This window comes from Hippoglossus stenolepis, chromosome 15, assembly GCF_022539355.2.
Source record: "Hippoglossus stenolepis isolate QCI-W04-F060 chromosome 15, HSTE1.2, whole genome shotgun sequence".
Lineage (NCBI taxonomy): Eukaryota > Metazoa > Chordata > Actinopteri > Pleuronectiformes > Pleuronectidae > Hippoglossus > Hippoglossus stenolepis.
The window spans coordinates 14,857,688-14,870,345 of record NC_061497.1 but is presented as its reverse complement, the minus strand read 5'-3'; the positions used below and the strand labels follow the sequence as shown (position 1 = coordinate 14,870,345).

Here is a 12,658-nt window from a genome sequence, read left to right as displayed (position 1 = left end):
CAAATCTTAAGAATTCTTAGATTCCTCCAATGTCAGGATATTGTTTTTTCCTGCCAGTGTTGCACGCACACATGCCACTACACACACACACACACACACACACACACACACACACACACACACACACACACACACACACACACACACACACACACACACACACACACACACACAGGTGTCGCTTTCCAGTGCGATGAATCTGCAGATGCAGCCTCACCGCATTCGGCGTGCAGCGGCTGACGTCAGGAGGGGAGCGGAGTGAGGGGAGTTGAAATAGGGCAGAGCAGGAGCGCAGCGCGGAGAGAGGAACCAGCCGGAGGATGGCAAGCCGCTGCTGAGAGTTGGGACGCGCCACATACCAGTCGCTACTACTAACTGCAGCTGCTCGCTCCTGATCCAACCAGCCCGTGATCAACCTGAACCCTTTTTTCTAAGATAATCCCGCCGAGCCGCACCAGAGCAGTGGAACTAAAGGAGCGCAGTTTGGACGCGTCGCTGCGAGGACATCTCTGGCATTTCTGCACGAATTCCCCCTTTTTTTTCCTCTCTGTCCTTCTGCCTCAGAATAACACAGGTAAGGTGCAAGCTGTATTTACTTATGCGCAATAAGGGCTCCAGCGCTGCGTAAAGGCGTCTTTTCCTTGGGTTTATTTTTGTAAGTTTGGTGGTGTTGGGTGCATGGAGCTGCTTTGCGTGCATGAGGAGTGCGAGTGCACGGGAACTGTGCAGCGGCGTGCTTTCATTTTGAATTAGTTTGTGAGTGTAGCAGGGCAGGGATGCATCAATAAGAGAGACGGAGATGCCTCAGTGGATGATACAGTAGATGCGTGAGGTGCAGCCTCGCAGCGCACGCAGGGCGATGTCAGTGACAATCTGTGACAGTGTTTAACTACACTGCCGCGTCTATTGTCTGGCGCAACACGGGGCTGTGATTAATCATTCAATAGGACCAGATGCCAGGTTCGGTATAACCTCATATAACCGCGCAGGGGCTCTATCTGCCCTGCTCGAAGACAACAGGGTGTACGGTGTTTGATAAATGGCTCCAGGAGGACTCACTCCTCTGCCCGGATGCGCCAGGTTTGCTCAGGCAGCAGAGGGACTGAAACGATAACACAGTCAGACACGCACATCCTTCCCTCGCTGGGCTGCCTGGCACATCCCCCCCACCCCTGCCACTTTCACCTGTTCTCCTCCTGGTCCTTCCCGATCCCAATGTCTTTGGCGAGGGGAAGACTTCATCTCCCTCATAATGCAACTCTCCAGAATAAGAGAAAGATAAGAGAGGAGAGGAGAGGAGGGAGAGAGAGAGAGGGGGGGGGTGCCTCTAAACAAGATGAGATTTTCCTCTCTGATTGTGTTAAATGAGCCTCCTCAGCTTACTCTCTCTCTCTCTCTCTCGTGGGGAACATCCTCTCAGCGTCGCCCGGAGAGCTGCGTGGCGCGGCGGCGGCGGCGGAGCCCGCGTGGCGGCCAGCGGAGTGGGAAATGAGGCGCCGGAGCTCTCCGCGGTGCTGAAAGCGCTCCAGCCTCCCTCGCGCCCCACGCAGCCTCCGTTTTGGTTGCTTGTTGGTGGGTTTCCTGTTCTGACCTGGAGCCAGATGTGGAGCCAACATCCAGCTGCGGACTCGTGGCCATTCATCACTGTGCTATCCGTTAAAAAAAAAAAAACTGGTTGTAAATCTCACGCAGCAGCTCTACACTCAGGCGCGTTTAATCCAACACATACGTACATACAACATGGCACACACGCAGCGACCTGGATCAATATCTCCCCTTCCCTCCTGACTGGGAATATTAATGGCAATTGGACCTGTTTGCACTGGGACCTCTGGTCTGAACTTGTAATTTATAGTGACAGAGAAATTATTCAGATCGTTTTAACAGCCACAGTTTGTTAATTTATTTAAAGTGAGTGTCACAAAAATGTTGCTGTGTTTGTCTGGCAACACACTTTTTATTATCTTGCACAGATGATATCATTATTTCACTATACTCTATTGTACCTGTGTTGCATAAAGACAGAATCAGCACCTCATGCCACGCACGGTTTACCACATGTCTCAAACTGTAGTACCGAAACATTTGTGATAGAAACCAACATGGGTTTCAGTATGTGGTCAGATCACTCACAGATAAGAGTTTAAATAATATATTTGGTTGACTTTTTAGTGTGCTGTTCATTTACAGACTACCCAACAATGTCAGTGAAAGTATATTAGCTATTCACAGCTTCTAATTGAGCAATATATAAAAAATGTCCCAGCAACTGCCCAAAACTGTCATTCTTTGCATTGTAACACATACAAATACACAGGCAGGTGCAACATACACGATTTCTGGTTGAAAATGTTTAAATGTATGCTCATGGATTCATTGACCTTGGATTCAACAGTTGGCTTCATTGTGTTTGTCCAACCTGACTCCGTTAAACTGACTGTAAAGGTGAGAGAACAGGAGTGAAACCTTTTTTCTAATAACCACTAAGTTTATAGCACTTGACTGCAATTTAAATATGGTTGAGAAAAAAAATGAGACCTTATATTATTTCAATAGTAAAATATTAATACTTGATTTAAAATCATTTCCCTGCGCAATAGGTTCAGTGATTTAAGAGATGTGGAGAATGAATCACATTTCTTTATGGCCATTATTATGATAAGTAAAGATTCTTTATATTACGTGAAATATATGCTCAAAAGCCAGAACTGTTCCGGGGCACTGATGATGCAAATGCAGTGGTTTTTATTTTAATGCTTATAAGTTGGCTATCTTTGTTTCTAAATCTTGGAAAAAGAAAGTCAGGATGGTTTATTTGAATACTATTTTTAATGATACTGCTACTGTTGATTTTTCCTAAATAATGGCGTCTTGTATAAGCACATGTGACACATTAATTAAAAAAGCCAATCAATCAATCATATTAATAATAGAAATGGTGGCTAAGAAATCACAGAGAAAGTCCTGCCTTTTCTTCAGAGAGAGGGGGCAACGTCATGTCCTCCACCCTTCAGAGCAGCTTTCCAGCCAGCCCCAGGGTCACAGTCAGCGGGTTGAGAAGTAATGATGTAGCCCAGAATAGTGACTCAGTCGGGCTTATTGCACTTTGCAATCTGGCGCGTAACTTATTAGCTGTCTCACGGAGAGCCATTACAGCGCGGTGTCCAGCAGATTATGGCTGGTTGTTGTGCTTCAGAGACGGTCTAATAGTGGGATGACTCACACAGGTTGTTACTGAAGACACACTGGCATATAGCCACATTGGTGCATTCGAGCACACACACACACACATATATACATATCTAATATATACACACTCTCCACTGTAACATTTGAGTCATGAGAGTTGAATTGGCCCTCTGGGGTGTCCTCCTCCTGCTAAGCAATTAAACCCTGCAGAAGCCAGTGTGTGTGTGAATGTATGTGTGCAGAGTGTCATGTATGGTGGTTGGGTGAAGCGAAAAAAAAGAAGTCACGTATGGCTCTAAGGGTCTAATCTTCTGCTGTGTAACCAGGCTGAGGACGAGTTATTGCATCCCTCCACTTCCAGTCCCACACAATGGGATATTCTCAGTCAGTCTATTTAACAACGTCTCCGGAATGGATTTAACAACGTCAACATAAGCATGTAATTGACTTTTTGAGTGACGCTGGCCCACTATATATAAAGCACCAGCCAGTTCTATCTCTGATAAGCTGTTGAACAGTGTCAATACTGCTGTTGTGTTGTGGTTGTTAAGTTCTCAATGGATAATTGGATTGTGAGATGCCAGCAGTCTTTGTCGCTTGTCGTGTTGCTGTTTAATCAGCACAGACGCAGTTTGCAGATTGAACAGTGTGTGTGTGTCTGTACATTACACAATTGTTCTGCCCCAAACTTTGATTTCAAATCACTTTTGATAATTTAATGAATTTGATGCTTTATCGATCCATGTAGATGTTGTCTCTTCGAGGACCAGAGGTCAGTCTCAGTGACAGGACAGCGGGTCGCAGTTCAGTGTCTTGCTCCGGGACTTTTTCGGCTCAGTGAACGCTCGCTGAGGCAGGAGGGGGCGGGGGGGGATGCACTCGCTCTCTACCCACTTGACTTCTCTGCTGCTGCTGCTGCTCACGTTCCTAAATACTGGAAAAGAGCGAATCCTGAGTGTGGCAGATAGATGCATGAAAACATTCACCACTTACTTCTGTGCTTCTTCAATACAAAACCAGAGCAAGTAGCACACACACTGTAAATGTAGCAATCAGCAATATCCTGCATGCTGCTGTTTTTTTACTACCATGATATTGAAGTATTGGTCCAAATAAAGAGGAAGACTCTGAAGTTGGTTCATGCCGTAAAGAATTGTACGTCAAAGGTGTTTCTGAGACACGTTTCATCTTATTTGTTGAAATCCTCTTCACATCCTGATCATCAATAGATACAAAAGACGGTGCCTGTTTCACTGGCATCATGTCTGTCACTGACCAACCTGCCTGCCTGCTGTGCCCAGTACTCTCACTGCACATGACCGGAGTCTTCAGTCAAAGAGGCGTACATCGCTGAAGCAGAGACGAGAGCCAGAACTTAGCAAACGAGTCGCTAGTCTTGCGGCAGTTTTCAGACAGCGTGTGTTTGGCTGTTTTATGGGTGTAGCTTTGCTGAGAGGGCTGATGGGAGGAGGAGGTGAGACGTATCGGTTGCATATTTTCAAAACGTAGCCTGCTCTTGCTATAGCTTTTGCAGGATTAACAACCTTACCTTTAACTTTGCAATAGTTCCGCAGACGTGTGGGTTAATGTATGTTGATTCACATCTGTTGGAGAGAAAGTAGGCTGCAGGACAGAGAAGGATTCTGTCAAGCAAATTTTATTTCATTTTGCACACATGGAACAGAAGTTAAACCCAAAAGTGCTTTGTCCTGAAAATCTTAAATTCATAAATGATCGAGCAAGTTTTTTGTAAAAATTCCCCAAAGCACATCAATTAGTATTACTGCGATAGATGTTCGGGACAGCTGTGGTTGAGGGGGTAGAGCGGCTCATCCACTAATCGGAAAGCCGGTTGTTCAATCCCCGTCAACTCCAGTCGGCATGTCAAAGTGTCCTTGGGCATGACCCTGATTGCCCCTGATGGCTGTGCTCTCAGTGTGCGAGTGAGAGAAGGACTTTAGAAGTGTTGCATGAATGTGATGTGCAGAGTGAGTGGTTGTAGAAAGTGCTACATAAATCCATTTACCATTTTATTTCAGAGTTTCAGCTTTGAACAGATGCAAACCCTCGAGCATTATATGTAGAATAATGGTTCTTTTCTTTTCTTGGCGTAGACGTGACAATGTCCTTTTTTTATATATTCAACGCTGGCACACAAAAGCGCCCACATATGTTAGAGCCCGGGATGACAACTCCATGTTACATTGAATTAGAATAAATGAAATTTGTCATATCAGTTATAATGTCCCTCTCGTCACCAGTTTAATTGCTTGGCATCTCGTCGCCGGGCCCCCATGCAGAGCTTGTCTAATCAGGAGCAGGATTTATTTCCACACAACAAAGCTATCCCCTTGGGTAAACCAAACCCACTTGCTTCCCCTTCTTCTTCTTTTTTTAACGCCTGGTGACTTTGATTTGTTCGGCTTTGCACATTTTCCAAAGAATTATAATGAGCCGTACTCCAAACATAGGCAAACCTGCACTACAGATGGTGAGTCACACTCGTACGGGCCGGCTCCTTGTTTCGCTATACACTCACGCACTCACACTTCTGATGGGGCTGACAAGATTAGTTTTAAATTGATCTGATGAAACTCTTCCTCATGGGTTTAGCGGGGGGCACTTACACACACACACACACATACACACACACACACACACTGAGAAACCTAACCCCGATGACAACGGGAAGCACTTAATGGGACCGAAGCAGAAACAGAGGACTATTAGAAACTTGCTCCCTCAGATCCTGCGCTGCTTTCATTCCACAGTCGCCTCACTGTGTCTGTCGGCTCACCCGATAGGTCCCCTGTACTCCCTGTAGAGCGCGGGGCCGCGAAAAATACAGGGCAGCGCGGTTCACTTGGAATTCCGATCACTAATGTTGAACTTCTAGAAATGACCTTTCCCGCTGCATCTCATATGAACGCGGCAGCTGAGCTCGGAGCTCCGGCTGCCGCGGCTCTGAGCAAATAGTGCTCGCCGCCTCCTTTGCCTGAACGCGGGAAACTGACGAAAGAGTCAGCAGAGAGGGAGAAATGCGCAGAGGGGTTATGGAAAGGTTGCCTGGCATATCTGTTTTTCTGCAGTGAAATTTCGCCACCAGTCTGCACGTCGCTTTTATGCAGTCACTCCTCACTGGGCCCGATTGAAATAATCGTTTTGCTGTTGTTATCTTGCGTTTGCAAAGGGTCTCGAAATGTTGCCTCTCCCATTGTAGTAGGCAAACACTTTGTCTAATTCCTCCTGTTCCTTGAAAACAGTCGGTTCAAGTGGAGAAAGGTTAAGTGCCAGTCATTAACGATCAGCTTCCTTTGTAATGAAAATAGATTGTTGCTGATGCGAAAAGGAGAGCAGCGGATATATGAAGATACTTAGCAATAGCAGACTTCAGAAATGCTAACCGGCGGTGAAAGGTTAAACATTTCAAGCAGGGTTTAAAAGCTCCACTTGGAGGTTTTTACCTCTTGCAAACTCCTCTGCTGGTAAATCCCAGTTCTGAATCAATGTGAGGTTGAAGCTTTGATGGAGCTGCAGTAGTAAAAAAAAAAAACAAGGCAATCACCAGGGCTTAGTGTGACGGCGTGTCAACAAAGCTAAACAAGCCCACAAAACATTCCCCCCCGTGAACATTAATAACTTAATAACTAACTGCCGAAGTGCTTACGAGGGAAATGCATCAACTTGGGATCCGTAGAGATCATTTGTTTCCTTGAAATCAGTGAGCGTTCAGGGCAACATCGATAAAGGAAACAAGGGATTCGACAATAATTCGCTGAAGTACACTGATATTTCACAATGTTACATTAGCAACCCCGTCTCCTGTAAATTATGTTTCTGTTCAACTACACTGTAACAACAGATGCGGAATGTAATCGCATGACCGCAATCATGTTCAGAGGCAATGTTAATGTAGAACAAATGAAGCTGAACGTTTATTAATGGAAGTACAAAGTGGTTTAGGTAAACAAAATAAGTCTGAGACACCAGAGATCGAGGATTACATCCAGTGTTTCTGTGGCAACACGAGAGCTTTGGCTGAGACCTTTACCCTCAGCTTGACCAAGTGCTGTGAGTTCCTTAACAACCACAAAAAGGTTTAATAATCCTCCAGTCTATGGGGCTAAATGTTATTTGTGTGAGTGGATAGTTGTGTAACTGTATCTCGATCCATGTGTGCATCATCACATCTATAAATGTGTAAAATAATCCGTGCTAATGTGCTAAGATCTGCAAATGTGCATTTTGTGTACATATTCACAGATTTGCATGTTTAACACATGTACAAATCTCAATACATCTACATACAATCTGACACATATTTCACATTTGCAGGTTTGAAAATGCGAATAAACACTTTTTGAATACACATTTACAGATTCCTGTACCCATTCACAAATCTCTTTTTTATTTTTATTTTGCACATTTACAAATCTGATTATGCACACTTACAGTTACACAACTCACACACACACACACACACACACACATAATTAATATTGCAAGAGGAAGTTGTACTACAAGACTGGATATTTTGGCTAAAATAAAAACATTGTCTTTGAACATTTAACTGATAAGTTCAGTATTAAAGTATTTGCAACTTCCCAAATATGTGAATTGACAACATATCCTCTTTATGTTAATAGAAAACATGATCCAGTGTTTGTTTTGTGCTAAAGGTGTTTGCTGTTGCTGTTGTATAGAAATGTATTTTTTAGGAGAATTAGATTGAATATGAAAGTTGGATCTTCTTCCACTTTACATGCGTTGATTTGTGGCTTATTAAGCCATTTGTTAGGCCTCGGACAACAACCATCCATTTTTTTACTGGTTCTAGTAGTTCAGTGATGATGATACATACAAACCTATATTTTGTTTCTCCACAAAGTGCCTCTGGAAAGCTATTTATATTTTACAAGATGTCTTTCTCTTTACTACCAACCCAGACCTCTTTCATGTAGTTTGCTATCATTTTGCCGATGCTCTATAATTAGCAGCTGCAGTCCTGTTAACCAGGCAGATCAGCCTGTCATAGCACCGCAGTTCCTCTTGATATCTTTATCTTTTTTATTTGCATCGCACATCGTACAGGCTGCAGGGGAGTTCAGGAAGTCATTGCCAGCGTGAGCGTGTCTTTCAGCCACACATGACTTGCAGGATGTGGGTTTTAACACCAAGGAGCTGCAGATCCGGTCACGCAAAAATGTCAAAAAGTGACTGTTGAGTTAGAAAGGTAAACAGGGAATTGAGAAGAAGAAGCTTCCTGTTCCTCTGTTTTCTCTCTCTCGTCTTGAAATGGGGTCTTATTATACCTAACAGCCTGAAGCTCTGCCTCTTCATACGGACGGAAAGTGGCAAAGAGTGAGTGTCGGCCAATAATTAATCCTGAGGTAACGCACAAGAAGCCGAGCTGATAAGGGATACGTGGTCGTCCAAAGCCCAACAACCTGGATTGTTTTCTTTCCGAGGTCCCTGCGCCGTTTCGTGGGCGGCCGACTCATTCTTTCGCTCTCTCTGCAGGCTGAATTTCAGCACAATCTGAAAAGGCACGTGTGCAGCTGTTCCTCTGCAAAAAATGAATGTATTAACTTCTCTATCACCGCTGCCATATGTTTTTTGTCACATGTTGTAATTGCTCTAATGGGCTCCTCATTGTTTTTCTCACATTGTTTTGTCCGCTGTTTGTTATTTCCTCGCTTTTGTGTGGCTCTCTGGCTTATGCCTGAGCTTCATTGTGTCTTTTCTTTCTCAGACAAATTGCTCCACTTTTACCCTTCTCTCAATTTGTGTGATTTCTTCCCCCCCATTTACAGCCAATTTCCCATCGAGCAGACTTATGCTCTTGGAGGCTATTGCACATTTGTATACGTTAAAGGGATATACCAGTGTTCCCACAGATTAAATATACTTACACTCGTTGGTCTCATTGAAGGAAGTTGCTGGTGTCCATTCATTTAGAAATATGAGCAGCCTGAAAGGAAAACTTCGGCAACATTTAGTGTCTCTCTGACAAATCTAATGAAGACCAACACAAAAACAGATCACCATAACTTTCCAATACTGTCTGTGGATCCACTGTCTGTGCCATAGATCTCCATTGTCGTCCAAATTCTATTAAAAACACATCACTGAGCCACACCCCCACACAGGGCGACACATTCCTGCATTACCATGAACACACATTGTACTTTATTTGTAGTCAGTCCCTCATGCACCACCTTGCTGCTGGAATAACAGTGCACTAAGTCAGTGGCTGCAAAAAGCCCTAAACAAATGCTCTGTTTACTCCTGTGTGAGTAATGTTTGAGGAAAAAAACTTCAGTTTCCAGCTGTTTTAGGAAACAACTGAGAATATATTTAAGAAAATGAAAATGTGATGAAAATCGCACAAGCTCCATCAGACAGCTCAACCCCGAGCCGGCTGCTGCACTTACCTGATGCACTCATCGCTCACTTCAACACATTTCCAACGCTCCCTTTTAATCATTGCGGTGTACTTAAACTGCCACTGCCTCTGCTCGTTTATTTACTATACATGTCTGCTGACACCACTCACCTGAAATCTGTGCCTCCGCCGCAGAATGCCAAAAGCCTCAGCTCCACCGGGGCATCCACCCGCCGCTCAGTCTACGCTCTCCTCGGGAGCAGGATGAGGTCACAGCGCAGACACCGAAAATGAATGTCGGACATTTTCTACATTTACATAATGATTATGTCTGCGTGAGTTGGCTGAGTAGAATATATTTATGACACATGTCACGTGACAGAGGTCATAAATGTGGATCTGTGACAGAGCCACTATCAGGAAGTGGAGAGGAGGATTGCTGAAATGAGTTCAACCTCAGCACACAGATAAAGGCTGATATATCTGCTCTCTATTCCCATTCGTATTCCTACTACTAGTGCAACGCCCGTTATAAACTTGCCTGTTTGGAACGATCTGTTCTCTTGACCTGTGTTAGTGCTCCAGAGCTACTTGAGAATTCTTCCTTGTCATTAGCGAGCCCTCCTCTAGCACCCCTACAATATACTGTCACTGTTTTTATTGTTTGTGTGCTGGACGTTGTTATAAAAAGTCTGGTGCAGAGTAAAGTTAGAAAACTTTATCCTACCTGCTTTATCTGCAATGGAGATTTTATCGTCAGTGTTTAACATAAATTGAAACAGGATTTTTTTTATTATAGTTCACGTGTCTCGGGACGTTTCAATAATTGACTTAACTGATCCATTCATCCATTACACGTCTATTATTTCAGAGGTCTGTGAAGCAATCGACACAATCATCAGACTCAAGATCACAACCTTTCAAAATAAAAGTTCCATATATAGTTTTGCAGCAACAAAACAACTGTGTTTAACTTTTTGGGCAAATTGCTTCAGAGGAAGTGATTCTATGAATGTTAATGGGTCATGACAGAAACCAGAACCTGTGGCACCCTTGAATGTCTGTCTCAGTCCGATATGGTGAAACAAAAATGATCAGATTATCAAAATGATTGCACCTAGTTTCTAACTGCACTTTTATGGACCTGTTAGAATATACATGCAAAGCGTGAAGCTGATAAGATGATCGCTTCGTTAGATGTGCACTCCACATACACACTGTTAACCTTTGCTGTATCGGTGCAGCTAAATAACACAAAAGTAAAAATACAATTAAACCACTTTACAATTAGTTTCCGCAATTTGCATGTCATGCACCGACAGACGGATAGATGATCATTGCTTCGATCTTTTCTTCATTTGTCGATCGGAGTAACATTTTAACAACGATCGATCTGTGTCAGCTTTTATCAGATGCACCGTCATCCCCATGTCAACGTTCTATGGGAGCATGAGCCCTTTACACTCCACTGACAGCTCATAACCTTATCTTTCTACACTACTGTGCCGTATTAATCCCCTTTGGGAAACACCACTCCAGAGCATCCTGAGATTTATCACATTTCTTGTCATAAAAATAAATAAATAAACAGTGTAAAAAATAAAAAAATAAAAACCCTGAGAGGATGCATCTCCTCTTCACCTGGAGTGTCTGGGAGATAACTAGGGTTAGGACGTGTGATCCTGATGCCGAGTTGACAGACAGACTGACACCCCTGCGAGTCCTCGGTATCTTCCCCAACCACACGGTAATAAGAGTGACACATAGTCGAGCGAGTCGCTGCCACATCCAAGCGTCGTGAAAACATTTTGGGCAAAGGCGATCCCCTCGGTGGCTCCGTTTCATACTCCGTAGACGTGTGTCTGCGTGAAGGGGCTGTTTGAAAGCTGAGTGCAGCCAGATAGGCCAGTGCAGGCAGCGTGATGACAGAGGTTTTACTGAAGAGGGAGCATCAGTAACCGGCAGCACTCACAGCAACAACATGTAGAGAGGTTTGTTCCCGAAATGGAGCAGGAACCATTTGGGGAAAAAAAAGTGACTTACTTTCATAAAATGTTTGACAGCTGATTTTTTTTTTTTACCTTCTACTTTTAAAGAATAGCAGCTTAACTCAAGCAACAAAATGCTCTTTACTGTTAATTGAGTTATTTTATAGATGTAAATATGCAAACAGAAATATGTATGTAGCATTGTAGTAAAATCAACTCAATGCAATGCTTCATGGGCGTTGAACTACAATCCTTAGAGCTTCAGCATGTGGTGTTCCGCGTTTTTTTCCGCCCTCCTTTGTAATCTTTTTTAAATTCTCAGCACATTGCGGGAAGGAGGCGAGCTGGGTGCGGCCCCGTTGTCGTCCCGGAACCGAACGTGTCATTTTGAACTGTGACAGCGAACCTACCTGGGGCGCAGGGCTGGGACAGAGAGCAGGAAGGAGAGCTCAGACAGATCACTTGGATTTGTCTCAGAGCTCAGCTAGAGGCCTTCCCCTCGCCGCCAGTACAGGGAGGCAGAGGGAGGCTGTGGGGCTACAAGCAGCCTTCATTTACATGGCTGTTTCACACTCGCCTGTATTCTGGGTCCCTTCACAAACATGTCCTCTTAGTCAGGCTAATTCAGCCACATCTCTGGCCGGGTCGTGTCAGTTCAGGGCGGCACGGTGGGGCAGTGGTTGGCTCTGTCGGGTTTCCTCCCACAGGCCAAATACAGTACATGCAGACTGGTTGAAAACTCTAAAAGGACAGTGGGTATGAATATGAGCATGAATCAGGGTTTAACTCTGTATGGCGACTTGTCCATGGTGAACGCTATCTCTCGGGATTGAATCCTGTGGGGGTTTGTCTTTCTATCTTTATTCAACGGCACAGTTTTTCTGAGGGTTTGACAGCAGGACTTCACTTTAGATTTTCATTCAAAACCCTGCAACCGCATTAGCTTTACTTCCTACAGGACGCCGATAATATTAATAATAATAAAGCCGTGGAGGGTGCCAGTGCCTGAACCCTGTTAAAGTACCCACCCGTGCAGGACACTCGAAGAAGTAAAGCTAAGGCACCCACAGCGGGGACGGGACAGTTTCATTTGTCA

General features: G+C 44.3%; 1 protein-coding gene across 1 annotated transcript in view; it reads left to right on the top strand.

The window, feature by feature from the left end:
- Positions 1–237: 237 nt before the first annotated feature.
- The window catches only part of LOC124854890 (follistatin-related protein 4-like), an 84,353-nt gene continuing 71,932 nt past the window's right edge, over positions 238–12,658 (top strand). The window contains exon 1 of the mRNA XM_047343580.1: positions 238–574. The gene's annotated coding sequence lies outside the window, so the exon portion shown is untranslated. The remainder of the gene's footprint in view (positions 575–12,658) is intronic.